The following is a 27,559-nucleotide window of genomic DNA, read 5'->3' on the forward strand; positions in this document are numbered from 1 at the left end:
CCTCTGCCGTGCTGGGAGCAGCAAGATATTTCCAACAGCTGCCCGATGTGATCCCCCGTAAAGCCATAAAGCAGAAACTGACTTTGAAATGGCCCTTTCTCCGCCTGTATCCTCGGACATAAATTTAAATAAAACGGCAATTTAAATGCCTGCGACACTGAGGAGGCAGCATGGGGCTGTCTCTGCGGGCTGCGTGGGGAGACGGAGTGCGGCCCTAAACCCATCACCCTGTGCCATGCGGGTGAAGGTCGGCGCTGGGGCAGGGGGGAGGGCGGCCAGGCTTCGGCAGATGGAGTGAACACAGGGACCTGTCCTTCCTGTCCAGGCCTCCGTCCCCAGGAGGGCGGGAGGAGCCGGATGGGTCACCTTTTGGAAGGAGCTGCCGCCCCTCTCCCCCACCCTGGGTCTCTCCCCCGGACAACAGGGGAATATACGTCTGTTAGTACAGCACCCAGGCGACTCACAAGTACCGAGTGGGTTCACAACCCCCAGAAAGCGCCCCTAAATCCCCCCTCCGTGTTCCTGCTGTGGTGGCAACCCACGGCAGCTCCAGTGGGGGCTTCACTGACCTGACCTGTGCCAGAGAGGGGACCCCCACCCCAGAGTGTGCGGCGCAACCCCCAGAGTGCTGGCCCCATCCCTGGGCTCCTGATTCAGCAGGTCTGGGGTGGGAGCTGAGAGCGGGCATCTCTAATGCTCTCCCAGCCAGAGCTGCTGGGCAGAGACCACACTCAGAGACCCGATACCCGAAAGCTCCCTGGGGCTGTGGGGGTCGGGAGCTAGGGGCAGGCTGGAAGAAGGCGGGGAGGGTCTCGCTGTGGTCTGGACGAGAGATGACCAGACGGGTCTGCATGCTTAGGAATGGGGAGAGGGAGGCGCCGCCGTGACTGGCCCAGCCCGGCCCACATGGAGCCCCTCACAGCCATGGGGCTCACCCCTGCTAACAGCTGTCTGACCTTGGGCTTCTGCCCATGCTCACCCACAGCATTCACCCTGCCCACAACAGCAGCCTGGGCACACAGCTCTACTAACGGGTGGACAAACCAAGCTCACGAGGGGAGGGACCCAGCATGGCCTCCTGGCCCTCCGCGCAGCTCACTAACCCAAACCCCGGGTTCCCTTCCCAAACCTCTCCTCTACTCCTTCTCCCCGCAAACTGTAGACGGTCAGGTCCCAAGTCCCAGTATCGGAGAGCAGGTGCCAAATCCAGGATGCCCTGCATCCCAGCCGGAGACCAGTGCGGACCGGAGGCCCTTCCCTCTCCCGCCTGCGGCCCCTGTCCTCTGGACAGCCAGGCCTCCCTGTCCCGGTCTCCACTGCCGAGGAGGGAGGCTGTCGAGGTGCTGTCAGGAACACGGGTGGCTTTAATGGGTGGCCTCTGCCAGGATCCGCAGCCCGGCGCTAGAGGTCCGCAGCAAGAGGACAGCAGTGAGGAAGGGAACTGGGGGCAGAGATGGGCTCCTGGAGTCCGAGGGGCCCCGGCCCGTCTAGCGGAGGAAGGTGATGTGGGGGGAGGGTCCTGTGACATCACTGAGAGGTGCGGGCAGGAGCCGGCGTCAGGCATCAGGACAGGCTCAGAGCAATGGCTCAGGGCTCCCCGGGGAAGCAGTGGGCAGACAGGCGTGTGAACGCACAGGTGCACGAGGAAAGGGCTTCGCGCATGACAGGGGTTTGCTGGTCACTGAGAAAAGCCGGGGCAAGCACTCAGGCTGCAGTCAGAGGCAGGGGTCGGAGACCAGCTCCGGGCCAGAAGCAGGGGCTCCGTCCGGATCAGGGAGCCATGACGAGTGGGGGAGTCCTGTTAGTCTGGGATCGGGATCAAGGTCATTCCCCAGGCTGGATACAAAGAGTCCTCCGTTGCTGGGGCCCAAAGGGGAGCTGGGTCACGGTGGGGCCAGCGCTGTGGACGGCTGGACGCTGAGGAGCTGGAGAAACCAGCGGGGAGGGTCCGCGCCGAGCACAGACGTGGCTGTACCACAGGATGTGGGACAGAGGGTGTTGACGGGCAGCACGGGGGAACACGCCTCCTGGGGCTCCGTCAGAGTCCCCTGCTGCACTCCAGCCAAGGCCACCTACTACCCCCCCCAACCAGGGTCAGTCCGGTGCCCTCTCAGACGGGCTCAGCCGTGGGTCGGACGTCTCTGCCTCAGTGTCCCGCATCCACAACCCCTCTCCGCCAGGCCCTGCTCTCCCACATCATCCCCCACCACCCCCTGTACCCCTACCGACACCACTATCCCACATCCCCACTGCCCTCCACTGACCCCCACTACCCTCCACCGTCCCTGCCAGCCATCCCTGAATCTCTAGATCCCTTCTCTGTCTCTACCTGCCTGACCGGCTTCCTTCTCTCCACCCTTCTGCCAACACGAATGAGGGACGCCCCCCAACCCAGCAAAACACCCCCCTGCCCAGGGCCGACAGAGGGCAGGGGCCTTGGCTGGTAACTCGGTCACAGCCCCGGGTGGAAGAGGGCAGCGTTGGGGACGACCCTGCAGAAGATGCAAACACTGGGCCTCCTTTCCGAATCCCCTGGGCCTCCTCGGAGAAGAGGCAGGTTCTGGGGTTGGCCCCAAGCCGCAGCCTGTGAGGTCAGGAAATCAAGGCCCAAGGCCAGGGACGCAGGACCCAGCCCCAAGGAGCCGCCCCAGCCAGCGCCGGAAGGATCCGGCGAGAACACAGGTACCAAGAGTGGCACATTCCAACCCAACAAAATAAATGTCCGCGGCCCGTGCTGGCCTTAGGGACTATCTGCATAGTTCAACGGCGGGGGGGGGGGGGGCTCTTTCCCAGAGAAGAGTCGAATGATGAACGGGGAGGGGGCGCAGGAGCAGAACACCATCCCAGCGACTCGTAAGACCCGCGGGCGCCCCAAATCACAACTACAAATAACAGTGCATTTGCATAGCCCCGAGAAGCTCCCTCAAGCCATTTACTAATTACAACCAGAAAAATAGGAGTGTTTTCCAAGAGAGAATATTTTCAAAATAGCTTTTCAAGGGAAAAATTTGCAGGAGAGAAGCCCCGTAGAGAGCAGCTCAGCGAAGGGGTCAAGGTCAACAGCACGCGGCCCTGTGGCCATTGCGTCCCCCAGGGACGGTGCGCTGAGAAAGACGCTCCCCCGTCCTCCTGCCGGAATGCCCAGTGTGGATCTCGTCGTGAGGAAGTCCTTGGCAAACCCAGTGTGCGGGACATTCTATAAAACAACAGACTGGCATCGTCCCAAGGCAGCGACAGAGGGGGGAGGAGGGGCCCGAGAGACTCAGGCGGGGGACTCGGCGTGTGAAGCAGCGGCTGCCCTGGGGTCAGGCGGCCCACCCTGCCCAGGAGGGCAGGCCACAGGCTGCAGAATACACCAGCCCCTGCGTAAAAATCATTTCTGGAACAAAAAAAAATTGCCCACCCAAATGATTCCGTTGTCTCCCATCTCCCCTGCTACTTAACCCCATCTCGAATTTTCCACGTAGAGATTTCTTCCTAAGCCTTCCCCTTGGGTCAAGGGACATCAAGGGACAGAGGCAGAGAAGAGAGAGCCGAGCCACACTGGAGCCTCCCCGCCCCATGCTTGGTCCAGAGGGGCCCTCTGGGCTGAGACACACCAGAGCCACAAGCCTCCTGTCCCAGTCCGCTCCCCAGCTGCTCCCCGGCCCAGCCCTCCACGAACGGGACCCCCCTCAGGAGCGCCCAGGGGCCCGAGCCATTTCTGTCCACACCGGGCAGCAGCAGGAGGGATGCATGGCGCCGAGTGACTTCACACTGCGAAACAGATTAATAAACCATTATGATAAGCAAGCTGATTATTAGCACGAGAACGAGGCTCGGGAGCTAATTGAAGCCATCCAGCAAAATGCCACCGCCTTCTCTGGGTATGAAATATTAATTGCACCCAGGCCCCGAGCGGGAAGTGGAAGTTTGTTTCTACCTTTGCTCAGATGGCCGAGTGTCCGGCGCAGCTCCTTTCCCTGCAACAGGGTCAGAGCCCCCTGCTCCCGGGGGCTGCGGCCCTCTCTGGGGTGGGGGGGGCGGGCGGGCGTAAGGGGGTGGGGGTGGTGGTGTTTGCTTCCACGGTGGTCCTTTCCCTGGTCCACTTCAAGAGAAGAGAGAGATCCCTCTACGTGCAGGGGAGCGCAGCCCCCATCCTTCAGGGCTCCCCACTCCTGGGAGGCGGGGCTCAGGGCTGCCTTCTCTGTGATAGTCCAGCTGGACCCCTGGAGGGGCTGACGCGGGGACTCGGAAGCAGGCTGGAGGCAGAGCCTGGAACCTCCCAGACCCCAAGAGCCGCCCGCAGCCACCTGGCTCCTCTCTCCCTTTTATTCAGCCGGCAGCCCCCATGCCCTCCTCCGGCCAGCTCCCGGATGCGATGGTGACCGGTGCATGGGCCACACACCCTCGGGCTGATGTGCGTCTCCACTGAGTCCCACGCTCAGAAAGATCCTGTCTTTCTGGGGCAAGGATGAGTCCAGGTAGGACAGCTCCAGGTGAGGTCAGAGTTCTGGGGTAGGAACACCATTCCTTGGGCCTCGTTCCCTGCCCATGAGTGGGTGGCCTGAGGGCGCCAGGGGGATGGGGGGAGGGCGGGTCACACGGAAGACCGGCACAGAGCCGACCACCGAGCTCTGTGTTCCTCAGCAGAGCCTCGTGCCCTGTCACACCCAGGAGCTGCAAACGTCCATGCAGAGAGGAGGCCGGACGGCGGAGCAGGTCCAGACAGACCCAGGGGTCCGGCCAAGAGCAGTGCTCAACTCGGGGTGCAGGCCAATTTCCAGGGGGATGGGGGGGTGGGCATCGGTCCCAGTGGAGTGCGGCGCTCACTACAGGCCTCCGAGGAGCAGTCCCAGCTCCCCTAAACCTGCCGGGCGCTGGTTGGCCTCCAAGCAGGGGCAGTCCCGGAGTCCCTCCGACAAACACGAGTGGCTCCTCCCACATCGTCATAGCAACCACTTTTTACAAAGTATCCCACCTTCTATTGCGTTGGGTGTTAGGAGACCCACGTTGGTTTTTCCAACACTAAACAACAGAAAGCCTGCCGTATGCCACCGCATTTTTGTAAATTCAGGGAAATTAAAATTTCTCTGGCTTGAAGATTTTTTAAAGACTGCTGACAGCATGGAGATCATGACGGCTTCCTGGGGCTCCACGTGACCCTAGCTGTGACCCTGCCTGGATCCGACCTCCCACTGAGATCCCCTCCCACCAGAAACCCCAATCAGGACCGAGGCCCAGTGGGGGCCCTGAGACATGCACACCCCATCTGCTGCTGGGCTCTGGAGCGGACACGGCCTTTGGGGAGTCCCATGAAGCTTTCCAGGGTTCATGCCGCCTTCCCGGGTTCCTGCAGGCATGGCAGGGGACGGAGTTCTGGTCCCCGCCACGACACAGATGAGCTCAAGAACAGCACGCCAGGTGGGAGACGCCCGACCCTCGGGACCGCGTGTTGCAGGATCCCACTTAGGAGAATGTCGGGAACAGGCAGAGCCACAGAGACGGGCAGCACGGCGGTGGTGGGCAGGAGCTGCGGGCACCGGGGCTTCGAGTCAGTGCCAGTGGGGATGGGCGTCTCCTTTTGGGGGCGAAGAGAGTGTCCTCACACCGGCTGTGACGGCAATCACACAACGCCACGAACACACTGACCATCACTGGGCTGTGTGTCCACGTGAATCACATCCCAGTAAAACGTGCTGCACAACAGTCGCCACACAGTGCAACACCTTACTCCAGGAATGCGCGCGCACACACGCACACACCTCTGACCTAGCGATCCCACTCCGACAGCAACGTTTCACAGGAAATCATTAAAGTCGTCCACACAGATGTTAATGCTTTAAACACCACTTCCAGCGTCGACGGAGCGAGGCTTGAACACGCCGCACGCGCTGGCGGCAGAGACGCACTTAGGGAGCGGGTGTGCGCTCCCCGTAAATTGCTGCTACGTGAAATTAATGGGTCAGGAACACGGGGGGGGGTGATAAATTCACGTGTCTTATCCACATGGAAGATGCGTCTCCAAGCCGCAGAACGGGGCCCTCTCCGGATGAGGGCTTGGGGAGGACTCTCTCCTCCCTGTTTTCAATTCTTGGGATTCTCTGGTTTTTTATCGTGACCTGCGTCACTGGCACAACAAACCGGAGCGAGCTGGCTTCGCAGGGGGCGGGAGGGGAAGACAGGCAGGAGCTCGCGCGCAGAGAAGCGTGGCTTTGCCTGGAGCCGACAGAGTGAGCTCTGGGTGAGAGCCGAGCAGAAGACACTTGGCGCAGGGGACCGGGGGGAGGCCTGCCTCTCGGGGCCTCCATCACGGGCAAAACGCAAGTGATCAATCCCTCTTGGAATCCCAGGTCCAGGGTTGAGCCCCAGCGGGCCCACGGAGGACGCTGATGGCCAGCTGTGGGCAAGGGAAGCCGGCTGTGCACCCCCGGCCTCCTGGGCACACCGGCCTGGATGACAACTCTGGGCCCCGGGCCAGCAGGTCCTCGCCGGGCCCGCGCCCTCTGCCTGTGCATTATTTCCTGCTAATCAGCGTCACGGGGCCCCAGGAGATGCCAGCCTGGAGCCCCACCAGCTGCTCCGAGGAGCCGCTCCCCTGTTCCGGGGCACGCTTGGCTGGTTTTGGGAAGACTGGGCATAAGTAGAGCTGACAGCCCCATCTGCTTCCTCCCAAGGAGCGTGAAGCACAGGGAGCGGGCACGGCGCCTGTTCAAGGCCCGGGGCCCAGCCTGAGGTGGGCCGCAGTCCTTGCCAGCCCCAGCCCCGGGCCAGCCTCCCCTCCGTGGCCCTGCCAAGGCGACCGCAGGAGGCAGATCGGGACCCGCCGCCCAGTCAGCAGCCCGGGGGGTCAGGCAGGGGCAGGAGGCCGGGAGGCTCCATCCTGCCAGTAACAAGGACCATTACGGAGGGATGGGGATGCAGCCGGCCAAGCGGCGCCGATGACATTAACCGGGTGCTTACCGATCGCTCTAGCAGACTGTTGCCTTTGCCCCCACACCAGTCCAGCGCCTCTCTTTTACAGACCAGGGAAGGTGGTCATGCACAGAGCCGAGCCCCACACTCCCGCCGGCCTGCATCCCAGGCCCATGGCAAAGGGTCTTGGGTGCCCAAGTGTGGGACTCCCACCATGCGGCCCCCAGCTTCCAGGCCCCTACCGACCTCCCCGGGGAGGCAGGGGTAGAGGCTCCATCTGAAAAGTCTGATAGAGCAGGGAGGCGGGGTCCCAGAGACACAGTCCAGGGCAGCCGCCGTGTCCAGAGGTTCCGTGTAACAGGGTCCTAGAGGCCGGCTGGGGGGCCCAAACTGGCCTGTACCTTCTGGGGAGGGGAGGACTGGTGGAGCCTGCCCATCAGTGGATGGCCTGTCCCTGCTTGGTTTCCCAAGAAGCAGACTCCTCGAAGAGCAGGTCCTAGAGGCTCGCCAGCCAGGAGCTACAGGAGGTGGTGTGGGCAGAGGGCCAGGCTGGCCAGTAGCTGCCAGGCCCCAGCATAACACATGGGGACAGGGCAGTCTAGGCCCCTCAGACTTGGCCTAAATTGAGGCAAGGCGGACAGGCCTCTGCACCCCTGCTTCAGCTCATCACTGGCACGGGCTGCCATCCCCCGACCCAAGGGGGCAGCGACCATGGACCAGGAGTGTGCCTGTGGCCAAGGCTGGAGGACAGCCGCCGTGAGCAGGTGTTGCCAGCTGCTGGGGGTGGGTGCTGGGGTTCGGGCAGGGAATCTGGCTGGACACCACAGCATCTGCTACAGGGCCCGGAAGGACTCTCAACCTGCCCAGAGACAGCCAGGGTCCAGGTGAGGCCCTCCCGCCAGCATAACTGGCTTGGACCACCCCCCCAAGACTCCCCTGTGAGCAGTGGACCCTGCTTGTTTCAGGGAGCTGATGCAGAGACAGCAGAGGGACCCCGGACACCCTTCCTCACACACCACGAGCAGGGACTCACCACCCCAGGCCCAGCGCTCCTAGCCCCTCCCCCTCACAGCCAGGGTGGCCACAGACCCCGAGACAGCCCCTTACTGTCCAAGAACACCACATTTGTTCTTGATGAAGATGTTACAACTCATCGTGGAAAACCCGAACTTCTGTCCAGTGGAAGGGGAATCTCCCCAAACCCCCACCCCCACCCAGAGAGAACCTCCAGAGACTTGCGCCCCACCCCCATCTCCCTCCCCAACCAGGGCAGCGGCGGGGTGGGGGGGGCAGATGGGGCTGCCCGCTGCCTGCTTGCTTCGCTCAGCGTCACGTCCGTGCATGCGGACAGAGGGACGCCAGCCTCTCAAGTTCAAATGTCCACTGCCATGACCTGCCCAGGCGCATGAGGTGGGTGTGGGGAGAGCGGAGCCCGCCAGGCCTTGGATTCCTTGCCTGGGAAGTGCAGCTGTCGAGGTGTGTGGCGGGCGACCTTGCCACCGGGACCTCGTCCAGAGCACCCGAAGTCGGGGGTGGGGGCTGGGGATTGGAGCCCGGCACCAGGAAACAGGTGGCAGTGGGAACTTCTGGCCTCAATCGATAGCTGTTTCTCTGCCCCAAATTACCTTCTCCTCCCCTGCAACCATCAGAGGCGCCTGCTGCCCGTCAGCTATGACACCACAGAAATGCTGTCAGAATTTCTGACTCAGGAGGGCTCTCTGGGCCCACTGCTTGCTCCGCCAGCTCCAGCAGCCTCCGGGGAGGGGGCGGGGGTGGAGCAGTCAGCAGCGAGCTAACCCATGGCAGCTCGCTCCGGCCGCCCCAGGCGTGTGCGGGGCTGCAGGGTCCCCAGAGCAGCCCTGCCGGGGCCCCACAGCATGACCGGTGGGGCCAGACCTGGCACTGACCTTGCATGTGACCTTGTGACCAGAGGTGCGGGCCTCCGTGGGTGCACGAATGCCAGTGAGTGGAGCTTGAAGGCCTCACCTCGGTGTGTCCCTGGGGGTCCCATGGGGACCAGTCTTTGGGTCCGCACACCAGCTCCTGTGGCCCTTGGGGGGCCCGAGGTCAAGTCTGCGAGCACCCCGCAGGGCACTGTTCGCTCCCTGAAGCCCCCAAGATTGGATCCTGGCCAGGATCCCATGAGGGATTGACAGCCACAGTACTCGGGAAGGGGCTTCCTCTCTGGGGTCTCAAAGCCAGGGAACAAACAGGACTCCCCAGGCCCTAGCCGGGGCACGGTGGGGTCGAGGGTAGAACACGGGCCCAGGGGCCACACAAACGTGGACCAGACGCTGATCCCCAGCAGTCACGAGCTGGGCGACCTTGGGCGACCCTGAACAAGGAGGCCAGGTGTTCAGAGTCCTTGGCAAGACGAGTGTCCATGTACGGAAGCACCAGGCACATGCCGGGTTCTGAACGGGGCTCCCCGGGGCTGCACAGACACTGCGGCTTGCTCCAGCAAGCATGGCCCCTCGGTGGCTTCCTGCAGCTCACGTCGGGGCCTCGGTTTGCAAACAGGCCTAGATGGACAGGTTAGGCCCCGGCCCAGCCAGGGGGCCCACAGCCACTGCCCCGAGGCTCGTGGCCCAAGTGGCCTCGAAGTGCCCAGCTGTACCCGTAGGCCACGCAGAGAGATGGTGGAGCAGCATGTGGGTTCGAGCCACGGCTGATCTCTCTCTCCCGCATGGCTGCTCGTCCCTGGGGGCAGAGAAGCCCTCCCTGGCTGTTCTGCGACAGCCCTCGCACAAATGTAATTTAAAAAAGGGACGTGATAAAGACCTTCTAGCCGCCAAGGGACTGCTGTGGGCTCTGCCTGCTGATTGGAACTGCTCCCCGATGACGCACGGGCCACCCGGCCCCACCCCACAGCCCTGACCGTCCCCAGCAGAACTTTGGAGGCGGCGAGACAACTCCCCCCAAGTCCCCAAGTGGACAAAATGGGGCACTGGGGGTTCTGGGGTGAATGAGGCTCCCCATTGATCCTATGTCAGACTCGGTCAAAACTCCAGCTATGCCAGGACGCAGCGCAGAGTGGAAGGACAGCGCGAGCACCGAGCCTTTACCCCGAGCCTCAATGTTCTCATCTGTAAAATGGGGAAGATATCACCTGCCCTCACAGGAACAGCAAGAATGTCCCCCAGAGTGCTGAGTGCGGTTCCATTCTGCCCCAGTCACTGTTGGCTTTGACGAGAAAGGAAAGGGAGAAGGAAGGACGTGAGTCTGGGACTATCCGGGCCTGGGGGGGGGCGGGCAGGGGCAGTTAGAATTGGGGAACCTACAGCCACTGATGGTCAGGATGGTGAGGAGGTCCCCCGGGGCCCCAGCTGCCTGGCCTGCCCGCCTCTGCCCACTTGCTTCCAGAGCAGGAGGTCCCGGGGGCTAATGACCACACTAGGTACTGCTGGACCGATTAACAGTGGGCTACATTAGACTGTTTTCAACCTTGAAAAATGCATTAAAATAAAAACAAAAGGATGTTGGAACTAAAGTCTGAAGGATCCATGCAGAGCCTCAGTATGGGGCTCAGGGGGGCTGGGGCCCCATCCGGCTCCCCAGGGTCCCCAGCACCAGACCCTGTTCAGGTACCCAGAGCACAGTGTGCAAGCGGTCCGGGAGAGCAGGGCCCCGGGCAGCTGCTGGTAAACCGTCCTTGGGAACTCATTGTCCTCCTTCCGGCCCCCAGAACACAAACACCTGCTTCTCCACCCCAGAGTGACGGGGCTTCTGATGCCTCCTGCCCATGTTCAGCTCTAGTGACCCTGAGCCCCTCCCACAGGCTCCTTAGCTTGGCGTCCCAGCCCCCAGGCACCCTGCGGGCCCTCTGGCCTTTCCTTCCCCTCCTGCCTTGTGACTGAAAATCCCCCCCTGCGTCCGGATAGCACCAATCCGGGACAAACCCCACTTCCTTGAATCCCCCAAAGCCACCCAACACAAGGCTGAGACCCGCAGCCGGCCGTATCTAACATCCTGTGTGGAGACACCCCGTGTCCCAGAGACTGCATCCTCCAGAGCTGTCCCCAGCAATCAGCCCCACTTGTTCAAGCCCAACGAGCCCCTGGTGACCGTTGGCATCGGACACCAACATCCGCATATCCTGCACGATTTCCCACGTGCTCCTGCCAGACCCTCTCCCAGGCAGGCACAGAAACATCCCCGCATCCCCCTCTCCTCTCACTGATACTTAGACTTAATTCTCATCTGGCCCATAAATCTCCCTTGGACAGCCCCTCCTCCAGGAAGCCTTCTTGACCCTCCAGATGGGCTTCACCGACTGTGTGTGCACCCCACACCCTTGAGCCCCTCTGGCGGGCGGCCCACCAGCCAGCACCATCAGCATAAGGGTCTGCACAGCCCACAGGCATCTGCTCCGACGGGAACAAGACCGGAGAAATCGCTGCGTGAAGGCACTGACTTCCGTGTGTTCCCCACCCCTAACCACTTTGTGGGCACGAGCACTGAGCTGGGGGTCACTGACCAGGATTTCTCTCATCTTGAGGGGCAGAGACCAGGCACCAGGGTGCAGGTATGCCCCCCAGGGAAGGCCCCTGGCCCATGCCTCTTTCATAAAAGTTAATTTTTCATAAAAGTTAACTCAAAATGGAGCACAGACTTGAACTTAAGGTCTGAAGCCTCCAGATCAGAGAGAAAACCCCAGGAAAGCCTGGGCGTGTCGGTGACTTCTCGGCCACAGGGAGGGGGTGCCGTCCCTGGATGAAACGGCCCATAAGCGGGACCTCATTAAAATGAAAACCTTCTGCTCTTCAAAAGACAATGTTAGCGCAGTGAGAAACCACGGCACAGACTGGGGAGAAAATACCCGCAAAGCATCTGATAAAGGGCTCCTAGAACTCAACAATGAGGAAAAAAAAAAAAACCCAATTTAAAAAATGGGCAAAATATCCGGACAGCTCACCGGAGAAGACGTACGGCGGCCGACAGATGCTCCATGTCCCCTGACCTCAGGGAAATGCCTATCAAAATGACAGCGAGACCCCGCCATGTGCTTCCGGGACCGGCCGGCATCCTGAACACGGGATGCGTCCGACACGCAGTCAGTGCCGGGCGACCGTGGAACAGGGCCGGTGCTCAGCAACACGGGTTAGCTATTTCTTACAAAACTGGACCCGTTCTTTCCATATCATCCAGTAACCGCACCCCTCGGCCTTCACCCCAATTCGTGGAAAATCTACATCCACTGAAAACCCCGTTCATGGATGTTTATGGCAGTCTTGCTTAGAATTGCCCAAATTCGGGAGTAGCCAAGATGTCCCTCAGAGGGAACGTGCATGAATCAAGTGAGGTCCGTCCCGACAGAGGAATGGTGTTCAGCGCTAAAAGGAAGCGAGGGGTCAGGCCACAAATGGAAGAACCTCGCATGTGTGTCGGGTGGGGGGTGGGGCAGCACGGAAAGGCCCAGTGCTGTGTGTTCAGGGCTCTACAGGTTTCTAGAAAAGCCAAAGTTTTGGAGACAGTGAGAGGCTCAGGGGTTGCCAGGGGTGGTAGATGGAGCAGGGAGAGCATTTGGGAGAGGGACTCCATCTGTGCGATGGTGGTGGGGTGGGTGCGTGCCACGGTACTACCGTCTCATACGATCCTCTGCAAATGTGTCTTCACGTTACTGTGAACCCAAGACTGCTTAGCAAGAAATCTATTCAATTAAATTCTAAGAGAGAAACCAAAGGCAAGAAGCCAGGAGGTGGCAGTTCCGGCCGCAGGTGGGTGACCGGCCATCTGCACAGGACCGGTGCCACCCAGCACAGCCTGGGATGTCTTCAGTCACGTGGCCTCCCGTGAGGGCCGTGGGAGGGCTGGGGGCTGCAGAGCCACCACGCAGTTTTCTGAGGACGTCACTCACCTCCCTGAGTCAGCGCCCAGGCCGGCATCCGCTCGTTCACCGGAGTGCTGACGGCGTGCCCTTCCTCCTCGTGGGCACTGACTCATAGACTCGCTCTGTCCATCAGCCCTTTTGTATCTGAAGAGAAAGCAAATACTGACTTGAGCCAGCCCCAGACACAATGTCTGTGAACCCTAATTATGGCTGTCAGGATTAATGAGGTTTCTCGGATTCTCATTACCAGGGAGATATTTCAGAAAAACTGTCCGCGGTACAGTGAGGGGTGAGGGGGGTCTACCACATGCCAGGAAGGGGCTCCTCGCCCAAATGAGCCATCCAGAGAAGGTCAGGTCAGCAAACAGCCCCTCAGAGGGGACACTGGTCCCCAGCAGAGTGCGTCCAGGAGCTGGCCCACCAGCTGGAGCAGGGGCATCCTGGCAGGAGTGAGGGCCCCAGGCCTGATCGGCTGGCGTGCATCCCAGCCCGTAACCCTCGTTTCTTGGGCTACTACCTACAGAGGGCTAACAGACATCCAGTGGCTCGTCTGTGCCTTTTAATTAACTAATTCATATCTCTGCACTCACTCACCGGCCATGGGCGCATATTTCAAGTGTTTAATGAACGTCTGCTCTGCGCCAGGCACCTTCATAATGAGCCTACACACTTATTTATGAATCAACGCAACCACAGCCTTGGGGCATTCACGGGGGCTTGGGGCTTGCAGAGACGCTCCTCGGGGCTCTGGGAGTCCAGCTCCAAGAGAGGGGAGGCCGGGCCCCGCCCTCCGTCGGAGGGAAAGCTGCCCCGGCTTGAGTAAAGTTCAGCACCAAGGACAGCGAGCCCTCCGCTGCCCTGCGGGCCCCCCCCCCCCCCCCCCCCCCCCGCTGGTGACTGGCTGGGAGGGAGGGGCCTCTTGGCCTCTGGAGCCCGGATGTGCCAGCTGCGGGCTGGGGCGGGGGTGGGGGGGCCATACGTCCATGGGACCTGCTGGCTTGGCCTCCCCACGCCCCCTGACGTGCACAGCGCCGCGGGAGCCTGGAGGGCTCGCTTTACAATGAAATATTCATCACTGCGGGCCAAGCCTGGCCCTGAAACACAGTTTGGAGAAGAAAAAAAGAGTCATCAGGCATTTAATAGTGGTGTTAACAATGCTTTATTTGGAAATGAATTCATTCTGACAGAGTCCCAGCCAGCAAGTCAGGGCCCGGCCAACCTGTCCTGCCAGCTCCAGGATCTCTGGTTTCTGTGACATCGAGGAGACGGGCCCGCCAGCGGGAGACACACCTGGGCCAGGCACAGATCCGGCTCGATCGAGGTTACAGCCAATGGTCCTCCGCTTAAGGGGAGCCCATGAAATTTTAACAACATCCTGAGGTTTGCCAAAAGCATCCTTTTCCGTGGACAGCGAGAAGTGCCCTGCGTGGAGACGGACATCTCCAGTCCAGCTAAGCTGTGGGGGCTGAGGTGAACTACTCGTCTACCGAACGAGCTGCCCGGGCCGGGGGAGCAACCTGCACCAGCCGCCTCCGTCTACCCCCACAGCTGCGTGGGTGCCCCCGGGTCACTGCTCCCGAGACACGTGTGCCCAAACTCAGGATCCTGCGCAACCCCAGCTGAGTCCCTGCTTCGAGTTCTGTTCCCTTGGAAGCTCCTCCCCATGGCAAAGGCACCCTCGTCCCAAGGACCAAAGCCCATCTGGAGAGGGCCCTCCCGGGCCCATGTGCCCTTTGGAAGTGATTTTGGGGAGTCATTGGCAAGCAGCGAGAACACAGAAACACCACGCATTCAGGGTTTGCCATCCGCCTGTCTGGGCCAGCAGAGGTCACGTTTGCTTTCCCCACAGATGGTGCAAATTAAAACCAGACAAGATCTGGGGGAACTTTCAGACGCTGGAGCAGGTCCTGGGCCGCCACTGGCATCTCCACACACGTGGGGGGCACTAATTACAAGTCTTTCTTTCCCTGCCGGCACTGGAGGTCTGCAAAGGGCACCTGGGTCCCATGTGTGGCCCCTCACGGGGGCTCCGAGAGGACCCAGAGTGGTCCTGGGAGGGCAACACTCAGAGCAGACCACATGTCCGAGGGGGTGGCTCCCCATGTCAGACGGTGAAGACACACAGAGACCGCCAGGCCCCGCTACCCCCCCAGGGGCACCTTCGTAATGTGTGCAGAGAAAGGGGACGCAGGCCAGAAATCAGAACCTCCAGGCAGGAACTGGACTCCCTCCTCTTCTCGGCCAAATCCCACCCCATCTGGGAGACCGGGAGCACAAGACAAAGGGGCCCTTCTCCTTTGTAAATTGTGGTTTCCTGGGGTCAAGACAGAGGGGCCGGAGAGGAGCATGGCGTCCCTGGAAGGTGTCCTTGAGGCCACACAGCGAGGTTGGACAGTGGGAGTCATGGAAGGCTAAGGAGCAGGATCCTATGAGGGGGAAGAGGGCAGAGGGGCAGGAGGGATGGAGGACAGGGTCGGAGACGTGAGTGGGCCCTGGGAAAAGTGAGCTCGTAGGTGGGCGGGGATGTGGGTCAGAGCTATACTGGGGGGCCCAGAGCAAAGTGGAAATGCAGGGCTCTGGCTGAACAAAGTGGGAGAATTGGCTGGTGATGGGCCTGAAGTTCAGAGTTTTCTCCTTTCTTCCACATGATGTGTTTTATTCACTATTTACTGTCATTTCAAGAAAAATCCTAAATGTAAAGTATTAGCATGAGTTTTACCATTCTTCCTTATCTCTTACCTGATTGTGCATCAGAGCATCTAACTCCCGTGTAAAATCACAGAAATTACACAATTTGTTTTTCTCGGCTTGTTCCTGAGGAAGGCCTCCGCGTGGCTGAACCCAGGAAGGTTGGAAGGAGGAAGAGGGTCCCCCAGGCAGGAGACACCCCAAGGTGCACTCCCTCCGACACTCGGGGTAAGTGCAGGTGAGCCTGGAGGGGTGTCCCAGCTGTGGGGTCCCCCTGCCGCCACTGCCACGGAGGGAGGCACCAGGACCACATCTGAAGAGGGGTAGCCTCTTCCCTTCCCCGGGGCCCCTGCCCAGTGCCACCAGGCGAGTCTGGGGGTACAGCAGCCGCACTCCGGGTTGCCCACCCAGCTGGTCTGGGTTGGTGCTGTGGCTCGGAGCACGCCCACCTGAGACACACTGGGCACACACCTACCTCAGGGCTCCAGGCCCAGGGCCTGCCAGGACAGAGGGCAGTGGTGATCCCCAGGGCCAGGATGGGTAGGCGGTCTGTGATGGGGAGCCCCAGTGGGGTGTGTAGGAGAAAGGCTTGGTCCTGTCAGTCTCTAGTACACTGGATCCTCCGAGGAGGGAGGAGGAGGGAGAGAGAAAGGGAGGGAGAGAGGGAGGAAGGGAGGGGGAGGAAGGGAAAAGGAAAGAAAGAGAGGGGAAGAAAGTTGGGGGGTATGGGGGAGGGGAGGAGGAAGAGGAGGGGGGAGGGGTAGCAGGGAAGAAGAATGAAGAAAGCAAAGAGCGGTGAACATCTCTACCTGCTGGGGCCTTCCCAGCCATCCCCCCAGAGCTGATCCAGGCAGGAGGGCAGGGGGAGCAGGGCTGGGGAGCAGGGCTGGGGGAGCAGGGCCTGGGAGACCAGATGGGCTCTGGCAGGTGCTTCCAGCTCTGGCTCGCACCATGACCCTGGGAGGGACACGTGCACGTCTGGACCCCTCTGGGCACAGGGTTGCCCCTCCCCTGCCATCCTGTGCCAGTGCCGTGGCCTGGACACTCACTTAGCCTCTCCTGGGGATGTCCTGCCTCAGGGTGCCGGGGGTGCTCTGTTTGACTCTGGCCGGGGTGTAACCGAGCCCAGAGGGTGGGGGGTGTCTGGCTCTGGGCTCCTCCCCATTGCTGGGAAACCCTCGGTCTGTAGACACTCCCCACCACAGCCCCATCCCAAGTAGCAGACACAGACTCTGTCATGCCTCCCATGGAGGAGGCTTGGCTGCAGACGCCCTGTGTCCTCCAGACCCAGGCCCTGCGCGCCCCCCACCCCACTCTCTCCTGAGACCCGGCTCTGTCTCTACCTCTCCACACCTTCCACTGCCATGTGGAATATTCCTTCGTGTCTCTCCGGCTTGCAAGTCCAGACGCCCTGTGAGCGGGAGCACGGCTTTCCCACCCTGGTCTCCCGGCATCCTGCAGGTGCCGGCCTCCGGACAGGTACCCACTCGTAGCCGGAGGGGGCAGTACGGGGGTGGGGGGACCCGGACGGGGCAGCTCCTGATGAAACCCACCCTCCTGGGCAGCATCGCCAGCGAGCCAGGCAGGCGTCCACACTGGGACCACTGCATCTCTGCCGGGGAGGGGGGCGGTGAGCAAGGAGAGCGCGCCCTCTCCCCATCTGACCGCAGAACCCCTTCCCTGGGAGTGGTCGGACCCCTGCATCCCCATTTCTCTCATTTCAATAATTCTTTCAGCCCATGTTGAGTAAATAAAATTATTCTTCCAAAAAAAAAATCACAAGCCGGGCCCGACAGTAATTCATGTGCAATCTGTGTAGTTAGTGCACGTAACGCGGGGCATCGCGGGGCCCGTGTGCTAATCACTCCTCAGCTCCCGGCACGTAATTAAACCTCTTCCTGCTCCTCCACCTCCAGGAGCCTCCACGAAGACACAAGCCAGCAGGAACGCCGCGGTCATCCGTCATCTTCCGCGATTTTCGGAGGATGCGGTTCCACTGTATCTTTGCCTTTCCTTCCCAGCGCCCCCATCCCCCGCCCCACAGTCCCATCCCCTGTGACGGTCACTCCTGACAGCCTCCACCAGTGTCTTAAGGGCAGAGGCAGAGGGAGATGTGACACACCAGAGTGGAGAAGCCATAGGCAGAGGCCGGAGGGATGTGGCCCCACGCAGAGGGACGCCTGGAGCCCAGCAGCTGCAGGGGACAAGGAAGGAGCCTTGTCCCCCCCGAGCCTCCGGCAGAGCGCAGTCCTTGAGTCTGGACCCGTGGCCTCAGAACAGGGAGAATAAATCTCGGATCCCTGTTGTGCTGAGCTGACGGCAGCCGCGGGAAACCCATGCACCCAACGCATCAGAATCTGAGTGTTCACAAGACCCCCAGGCGCTGGGAGGCTGGTGACAGCTGCCTGGAGCCCGGGGCCACCTCCAGCGGAGCAGGACTTGGGTCTGAGTTCGTGGCAGCGGACACCAGGACCGCGCACTTCCCGTGTGCCTGCCCCCTTCCCTATATGGCCCTCCTGATCCTCACCATCTCATACTGTAAAACACACCCCAGACTGGGAAACTGAGGCAGGAGCAGAACACCTGGCACGTGGCTGCGGGGGGACGTGCACCGGGGCTCTGGCGTTGGAATCTGTGTGCGTGCCGGGCCCTTGTCCTCAGGGCGTGGGGCGCAGAGGGTAACTAGGCCACCTGTCTCGGCGTCTGCACTGTCCACTCGGCACGTAGGAGCTGGGATGGGGAAGCGGAAAACAGGCAGCTGCGCTGGGCTTATGAGGAGAGGGGCAAGCTCTCTCTTCTGGGTGCCTGAGAAGGGACGCATGGCATGGGAATGAGCCACCGTGCCCCCTTGTCCTGTTGTCGGCTGAGATCAGGTGAGGCGAGTGTCTCCTGACCCCTGCTCCCTCCAGCCGCCCCCGAGACACGAACCAGACCCCAAACCCACTTCGGCCCAGCATGGCTCCATTCCCCCACCACAGGTGCGCTGGGGGGACTCTGTCCCTGAGTCAGAGATGGGTGTGCAGGAGGTTCAAGGTGGGTGGCCCCAGGAGGAGCCCCTGGGTGGAGGGAGGAGGCGGGATCCCCAGAGAACTCAGCGGCCCATCCTGCAGGTGCCCAGGACACTGCCCATCCTGCAGGTGCTCAAAGCTGCCCCCAGGCTCAGGCTCGGGACCCAGACCGTCCACACCCGACCTGCATCAGTCCGCCCCACCTCCACCAGTCCAGATGCTGGCCGCCCTCAGAAGCAGCCAGGAAGGGGGACGGGCTGCTCTCTTCAGCCAAGGGCCGGGTTGCAGAGGGTCCCCAAGGGCCCTTGTTGACTGCCAGCCCCCGCAGCAGCAAGGGGATGCAGGGCTCCGCTCCAGGGTCCCTAGGCAGCAGGGCCCAGCACCTGCCACCACTTGCCTCCCCATCTTCATCCGGGTACCCTCCGCGGAGCTGCCCAGCACACCATCATGGTGACCCCCGTTCCCAGTCAGCACAGAGGCCCTGGGTCCCCAGAATAGGGACCAGGCAGAGCTCGGGGGTCAGAGCCGCTGGCCTGGGGGGTCAGAAGCGCTCATGGCCACCGGCCCCCTCACCCTCCACACGCACCGAAACCGGGCGTCCTGCCAAGCTTGTCTCCAGCAATTTCCTCGTGTTAATAATGCTCCCATTAGCCCCATGCAGCAAATCTGTCACAAGCAGCCCCCTTCTGGGCCGTATTTTTTACTTTTAATTATGATCAGATGTGGAATATTGAGTACTTTGATGCATTCTAGGCGCCTTCTGAGAGTTCTTTTTAATAATGCAATTGTAAGACTCTGAAGGCTCGTAGCCTGGGTCGTTACTGAAATACGCATTCGGCAGTGTCAAAGTTGGAAATTCCCCCCAACAGGGAAGTTCGGGGGCCGAGTCCGAAGGCCCGACTCAACCAGGTGAGTTACAACCGAGGCCACATCTCAGGCCCCCGAGCACACGCTCCCTCCTGCCGGCGAGTGGCCCGCACCAAGACGTCAGATCACCTGCTGCCCGGTTCCCCCATTCTCCGCACACGGATGTGCACACCTGCATCAGAGCAGGACAGCTGCGGGTCGAGGGGGCTCCGGGCCAGGCAGGCGTGGGTGTTGGGTGGGTCAGTGAAATCCACCCGCAGCCAGGCCTGGCTGGCAGCCAGTCAGTCCCCCTCCTGGGCCGCTGGCACTGTGCACAGCAGGGTCAGGAAGCTCAGTGTGGGGTCTGAGCCCCGGGTCTTCCAGCTCAGGGAAAGATGCCTGAGGCGCCCAGATCAGAAGTTTCTAGGGTGTGGAAGGTAGACAGTGGGGGAGGGGAAGGTCAAGGTCAAGGACACTTGGAACTAAGAGCATCTCTAGGTGCTGCGGGCTGTGTGACCCAGGGGAGCGGAGTCTCAGGGCCCCTAAAATGGGGGTGTGCAAATCCATTCTCAGGAAAAGGGCCCCGTCAACCCTGAAGGGCGGGGCAACCAGAGCTGGGGGTGAGTTGCTGCTGGCCTGGTAGGGAAGAGGTTTTGTTTGTTCTGGTAACAGAATGAACCTCCCCAGCCCCGCCCTCCGCCACCCTCTGGGCAGCTGGCTCAGGTGTCCCGTGGTTGGGGGGGGGGTGTTCTGCCCTGCACCTCCCCAGGGCTGCCAGCCCTCCCAATGTCTCCCACACCCACCCTGCCTACATCCATCATTTAACAAAAACGTACGGAGCACCTACTGTGTGCCGGGCGCTGGCCACCAAGAGGCACATTCTGGGGACGGTGGGGAAGGACAGACTGTGTCAGTGAATCCCCAGACGGCTGTGGTCCCGGCGGCTCCCCACTGCGCGGTGCACAGGACACCTCGGCGGAGCCCCACCCACCCAGGGCACAGCCCCGCCCCCGTGAGGTGAGAGCCCCGCCCCTCCAGGTCGGAGCCCCGCCCCCGTGAGGTCAGAGTCCCGCCTTCTCTCCCGGAGGCGGACTCTCCTGGGCAGCGCCACGCCCCGTTACTATGGCCTCAGTCTCAGCAGCTAAGCGGCCCCGCGCCCTAGGAAAGGCCACCAGTAAGACTCAGGGTGCGTGTCCTGGCTGTGACCCAGCGCGCTGCGACCCTCAGGGCAGGAAGTCTCTGAACCATCTTTGCAACTTTTCTATAAATCCAAACCCCGTCCAAAGTACTCTTTTAAAAGAGTGTTCAGTCTTGTCTGACGAAACCCCCAGTCTCAACACTAATTGAGAGCCCCTTCCGCTGACTCCAGCCGGGAGGGGCTCCCCGAGCCTGGAGTGGGGGCTTCTGCTGGCTCCCCGGGGCTCCCCCCCCACACCGGCCCGGCTCCTGGGGGAGGGGCGGCCTCCGGCTTCCCAGGTGAAGCGCTGTCATCTGGTGCTTCCAAGGGCTCTCCCCGCCCCAACCACCGGTGTTCCCCTCTCTGGGCCCCAAGGGCCTCAAGCTTGGGCAGGAAGAGTGGGGGACAGAGAAAACAATGAACAGAAAATGCTTTCACGTGGCGGGACACACAGAGGGTGCACCAAGGTAGTGAGATTTAGACTTTCGATAATTCCACTTAGTCCTGGTGGGAGGCCCAAGACGGTCCCCTTCGGTCAGGAGTTCCCTCTGGGCAGGAGTTCCCTCTGGGGAAGCATCTTGCCGCAGGGTAGAATCAGCAGATTCCTTGTCTGCGGGTCCCACCCCCTGTGAGCCGGGCCCTAGAGCCTGGGGCCTGGAGCAACCCCGCAGCTCTCCTGACAGTCGACCCAAGCCACGGGCTGGCCAGCCTCCCAGGGAGCAGGGGCCTCTCCAGGGCTCCTCCCCCGCCTGGGTTGCCCGATGGCTGGACGCTGGGTGGTAGCCGCAGCTGACTCTTTCCTGGGCCCGTGGGGGGCTCCCTCTCCACCACGGCGGCCACTGGCCATTGCAGTCTCCCTGCTGGTGCTGGGTAACATCCCCCTCCTGAGTCACATTGTCTTCCTGGATCTTGAGGCCCCTCTGTTGGCTTTAACTTGGGAAACCTAGAGCCATGGCCCTCTCTCCCACACGCCCGTCCCCAAGACTTCCTTGCTCCGGGCCATACTGGGCAGGCTTCTCCTGAGAAACAGAACCATAGGACAAGCTGCTAGATCAATGACAGACAGACAGATGATTGACAGATTGGTAGGTAAGGATCGGCCCATCTGGCTCGGGAGGCTGAGAAGTCCCACAAGCCGGGGGCATCAGCTCCAGTCTGAGCGCCAGAGGGGACCCATGTCCCAACTCAAACAGACAGAAAGCCGGTTCTCCCTCACCCCAACTGTTGTTCTAGTCAGGCCTTCAACTGATTGGATGAGGCCCACCAGCATTGGGGAGGGTCATCTGCTTCACTCAGTCCATGGATTCAAACATCTCTCCCATCCCGAAACCCTCACAGACACACCCAGCATGGTGTTCAACCAGGTACCTAGGTACTGCCTGGCCCGCGAGGCTGATATGTCGCACCAATCCTGCGTCTTTTCCCTCAGGCCATAGGCCAACTGGCCAGGCCAATTGCCCCTGTCCGAGAGTCCCTTGATGTTCTACCCTTGGGCCGCTTCTCTTCCCACAGGGAGGATGAGCAGATGCGGTGCCCGGTTCTGCTCCTTGAGCATCAGCCCTCACTCCTGCCTTGCCAGGCCTCCCCTGGGTGAGCCAGGGGGTGGCTTACCTCCGGGGCCTCTCTCGCCGTGAGACTCAGGGCCTGGCCATGGGGTCTCTGCCGCAGAGCAGGGGCTCCGGCCATGAGAGCAGCGGGGAGCCCAGGGCTTCTGAGGACTGCATCCCTCAGGTCCCACAACCTGGCCTCCTCTGCCTTCTGGGGGCCCAGCATGTCGGGGGGACTGACCCAGATTCCAGGCGGCCAGACATGGAGGCCACCTCTGAATGGGAAGAGAACGAAGACGTGGCAGCACAAGTGATTGACTGAAGCAGCTCGCCCAGGCCGGGGCCCCCACCTGCCATGCCCCAGTGAGCCAGAAGGACCGCCCGGCCCTGGGGCTGCAGGCTGCCAGTGCCCTGTCCTCGCTTTCCTGGACATTAGCACCTGGTTGCAGGCTCTGTGGGTCTGCGGAGGACCCCGCAGGGCGGGGCAGGGGTCCCCAGGGCTTCCCTGTGTGGCACTGTGCACATATCTGGGTCTGGGGTCCCTGCCCCCCCTTTCCTGGCCACCGTCACCCTTGGACAGCGACCCTGATGTTCGCCTCCAGTTCTGCACAGGGCGGGAGGGCATGCAGCCCGACTCCGGCACAGAATTTCCACTCCGTGACGGCTCACAGCAGCAGCCCTTCCCTCCCCCCACCGCCTGCAGCCCCAGCACGCGCACGCATGCCGGCTGGGGCATGAGTGAGGCGCTAATAGCTCTAAATACAGCCTCGATTTATGGCTCTTTCCCTGCAAAAAAAAAAAGCTGCTGGGCTCCCTGAAGACCCCTAACTTCCTTCCTGCAGCTCCATTCGTCACCCCGCTCCTGAGCACAGCACAGCGTGGCCGCCTGCTTCCCCGCCCTGGGGCTGGCCGGGGAGCCTGCTGCGCTCAGCTCCAGCCTCGCCTCGGCCAAGAACACAGGCTGTCCCCCACTGTCCCCAGATCCCCAACACCAGTCCCGTGCAGGTAAACGGCGCCAAAGGCAGAGCCAAGGCACATGTCCGAGTGGCCGGCGTCCCCGTTTGATCTGCTGACCCTGGGGCCGTGTGTAGCCTCTCAGGGGCTTGGCTGCTCCCGACATACTCCCCCGTTTGCTCTCCCTGCACGGTGACTGCTGTCGGGCCGTGTCCCGAACGCAGTCTCTGCCGTGGCCCCCGGGGATCCTGTCCACTCTTGGGTAAGGCTCCCTCTGAGGCAGGCTAGTGCCCTGACCCCTTTCCTGGCGGGATGTCACCTCTTCCGATGTGCGCCTGGAGCCAAGTGTTTATCTGGGACCCAGTATGACAGTCTCCAAGGAGTCCGCACGCCCTCCAGCCGGGTGCCAACCTGCCCTCCCACACCTCCGACCCTGTAAGAGGACATTGGGAGTCTGCTGGGTTGGGAGAGCAGGACTGGCATTTCCCTGAAGATAACGTTGCCATGTGTTGTGTCCTGGATCCCCCAGAATGGACAAGGACGTGGGTACTCCTCCTGTCACCGTGAGTCAAGCCAGAGGACCCCAGGCCTGGACACCCATGCCTGAGCTGCCCAAGGCTAGGGGCTGTGGCTGGAAACCCTGTGACAGACAGTAAGGAGTCATATTGCGTGCAGCAGGGTTGCAGAGCCCCGTTTGGGGGCAAAGACTCGAGTTGGCTTCTCCAGGAGGGGATCCGGGCTTGGGTCATCTTGAAAGAGACTCTTCCCATCATCATCCACTTGAAGTGACCAGGTGACCTCAGGAGAAGGGACAATGGTAGGCGGCCAGCTGGCAGGCTTCCCCATGTCAAGGAGAGATGCCCCACCCATGAGAGATCCTTGGGGGCGGGATCTCCCACACCCACATGGGGGCCCCTAGCGTGTAAGGCGCCCATCCAGGGTATCTCTCTGCTCCTTGCTTCTCCTGGTCTCTGGGTCAGCCGGGTCCTGGGAAGACAGGGCAGGGCTGAGAGCATCCACGACGGCCCCCCGGAAGCCCCTGCCTCCCATCCGGAGGGGTCCAGAACCAAGGGCTTGACATCAGGTGAGTGTCCAGAGGTTACGACTATGGGGCCAGACGGCACGAGAGAAGTCCAGGGCATGGACAGGGCAGGTGGGGAAGAGCTTGGCCAGGAAGGGTGAGAAGGCACCAAAGGCCCACCCTCCCCTGCCCCGTTCTTTCAGTGGGCCATGAGGAGTCCACACGCTCACCCAGGGGTGACGGATGCACGCACTGGGTAGGTCCGTACAGCGGGATATGACGGCACCTCTCAAAGGAAGGAAATCCTGCTAAAACATGGACAAGCCCGGAGGACACTGTATCTGGTGAAGTAAGCCGGTCTCCAGAGCGCCAGCTCCGTAAGGTCCCGTTTACAGGAGTTAGCCGGGGGAGTGGGAGCCGCGGACGCAGGAGGGCGGGGGCGGCCAGCTGGGGGCCGGGGGAGGCGACGGCCGAGTGGATCGGGGACAGGGTTCAGTCTGGGAAGATGGGGAGTCCTGGAGCCCGACAGGGGCTCCCACAACCAGGCGAATGAGCCCAATGCCATGGAGCCGCATTTAAAAATAGCCAGAATGGTAGACGTGGTGCGATCTTCACCCTACCACAACTTGAAACATTACATAAACCCATTCCACACGTGTTTATTTTTATCAGAACGTCCCTGGAAGCATGTGTGCCGAATGAGGGCACGCTTATTTCTGGCCGGGCGCTGACGGCTGGCCACGATCCCCCTCCAGCCCGGTCGCCTGTGCCTCGGTTTTCCACATGAACATGCGCTCGAGGATGGCAACAAGCCTGCGCGTAGGCCAGTCCGCCCTGCGGAACGGGTGGGGTACAGGCGGCCAAACGGTTGGGGGGACTCAAAGACCAGACCCCGGGGTGCCCAGCATGCCCAGGCCTGCAGGCAGGGGTCTGACCTGCCCCCCGGGACCCGGTGTGTGACTAAAGCACTGGAGCAAGGAGCAGGGACGGCGACCTTCCCCAGCCGTCCAGCTGCCCAGTCCCCACTCGAAGCCCGGAAGGGCCTGTGGGCAGAGCCTGCTTTCAGCGGAGCCGCCCAGAAGGAACCAACACCTGCAAATTGCTCTCCACCAGCTGGAGCCAGTGTGTCCTCGGGCCATCAATAAATGATGAGTGGTTGCCACGGCAACAGCCAGGCCCATCCTTCATCTCCTGGAGGTTCTGGAGAGCCGAGGCTCTGGGGGAGCCACGAAGGGCAGGGCGGAGAGGGAAGGGGCCTGGTCTTTCGCCTTTGCACCAGCCAGACCCAGGGGGCTGTGAGCACAAGGGGAGGGGGGGACGCTGCCCGAGATGGGGGGGACAGAAGAGATGGGTTTGATGCGGAGGAGTGGGGAGCAGTGCCACTCAGGAGTGGAGGGGCTGGATTCAACCCTGGGCCGGCGCCCACTCTGGCCCTCCAGCCTCCGTTCCCTTATCGGTAGAAGGGAGACGGGAACGGCGCCTGCCCCACCCGGTTTTTGCGGGAACGGAACGGGAGGGCCGGGCCCCTGGCAGCACCTAGTGGTGATCTGAGCACGGGGAGAGAAGGCGCGCTGGGCCCCCACGGTCTGCGGCCCGCGCTCCCCCGCTCCCCCCGGACACCAGGCCTCTTCCTGGATGACGCCTCAGGGCCCCTTGCGGTCAGCCTCCTGGGGACCGGCCCCTTCTGCTCTGTGCCCCTGGATGGACTTCCTGTCACCTTCGTCTCTGACGGAGCCTCCCCGAGTGTAGACCCCGGGTCGTGACCTCTGTCCTCCCTCCTGGTTTCCATGACAAATCCCTTTTCCACATCGGCCGCCGCCAGTCCGTCAGTCCGCCAGTCCGACTTGCCCTGGTGTCACAGGCTTGAGTGACAGGCTTGTGATGTGTCCGGCTGGGGTTTCGTCAAGCTCCAGTGCCTGGGGCTCTCCGGGCGTCCCGAATCCGTGGGGTCACGGCTGCGTCAGACTTGGACCCTCATGGGCCATGATTTCTCCCGACATCTCCCGCTCCCGTCCCTCCCTCTCCTTCGGGGACCCCGTGGCTTGTACCTGGGTACCCAACGTGGATCCCCAGCTGCCCGATGGACGGCTGCTATTTCTGACGGCTCTTCCCTGCCCCGTCTCGATGCTGCCGCTGGGTCTTCGAGTTCACTCGTCCTTGCCCTGCGAGGTGGAGTCCCATTGGCGTCCTCATCCCAGACACTGCCCTGTGCACAGAGTCTGACCCGGCCTTTAGCAGCTTCCCCCGCTGGTGATGCCGCTGCCCCTGCTCCAGCTCTGGGGACGCCTGGAACACCGTCCTGGCAGCGGATTTCACACCCCGCCCGCCAACTCTAACGCCTGGGGCGGTCCTGGGTTGGTATCGCAGACTGGGTTTCTCCTCCTCGGGACTCGTATTTCCCTGCCTCTGGGGTGCCTGGCCGTTTCTTGTTGAATGCCCAGTGTCGTGAAGTTCCCCTTTTTGGGTGCTGAAGCTTTTTTATTCATATCAATCGACCTGAGCTTTGTTTCGGGACGCATTTACTTTGAAACACTTGGAACGCTTCGCTCTCGCTTTTCGGCTTTAGTACACAGGACCGGAAAGTGCTTAATCAGGGTAACTCCCCATGACGAGGAGAGACCCTTCTGAGGTCGCCCAGTGACCTGCGAACCACGAGGCCTCCCCTCTGGCTGGTGGGAACGGGTGCTTCTCCCCGTCCTCTCTGTGTCGGCGCCCAGGGCTGTTCGCTCCTATCCTCCGGGCAGTGGTCTCCTCCCGGGCCCTGGAAGCTATCCACACGCGCACAGTGACCGGCGCTCAGATGAAGGCTCCAGGCCCTCCCACAGTCCTCCTCCATGCCATGCTCTCTCCTCCTCTCTCTGCCCACGCCAGGTGCCCTGGTCTCCCTGGGCCCAGGGCCTGGGAGCCCCATCAAGGACACGAGCGAGCACTGCCAGGCGCTCCCTCGTTTGCTTCCACTCCCCAGAAGTCACCTTCCTTTGCTGCCCGGCATCCAAGGTCCTAAAAACTGTGCCTTCCCCGATGACGTCTGGCTTTGGGGAGGGGGAGGGAAGTTGTTGAAGCAGGTTCCTCCCGGAACCACGAGTTGGTCCTGAGTCCCAAGCACGGGGCGGTGGAGACCGTGGGGCCGGTCCCGCCCGCATCTGCACCAAAGCTGCCCTCGTCGTTCGACCCCAGGGCAGATACGTGCCCCTGGCCGCGTCCTCACCCACCCTCACCTCCTGGGGCTCCGGAGACGGTGAATGGCTCAGGGTCTGCCGAGCCCGCGTGTGAACCAGGGGACCGTGCGCACGTTTCCGAGGCCACCCGGAGGAAGGAGCGACAGCCAGGCAGGCTCAGAGCGTGCAAGTGCGTGGTCGCGTCACGAGGACGGAGGTCCATGGTGGAGCTGGACGCCCATCCCATGCCCGGCACCTGCCAGACCAGGGGCCGGGAGGAGGGTCTGGAAGCCCCGAAGAGAAGGGAGGGGGCTGTCTGCCCTGGCGCAGAGAGGAAAGGATGCTTGAGAAAGCCGGGCCTGCGTAGTGTTGTTTCCATCACGGGCACCATCTTGTGCAGCCTACTACCCCAGCCGGTCTTCTCTGCCCTCCCACC

Source organism: Neovison vison, chromosome 9 (genome assembly GCF_020171115.1).
Source record: "Neovison vison isolate M4711 chromosome 9, ASM_NN_V1, whole genome shotgun sequence".
In the NCBI taxonomy this organism is placed as follows: Eukaryota; Metazoa; Chordata; class Mammalia; order Carnivora; family Mustelidae; genus Neogale; species Neogale vison.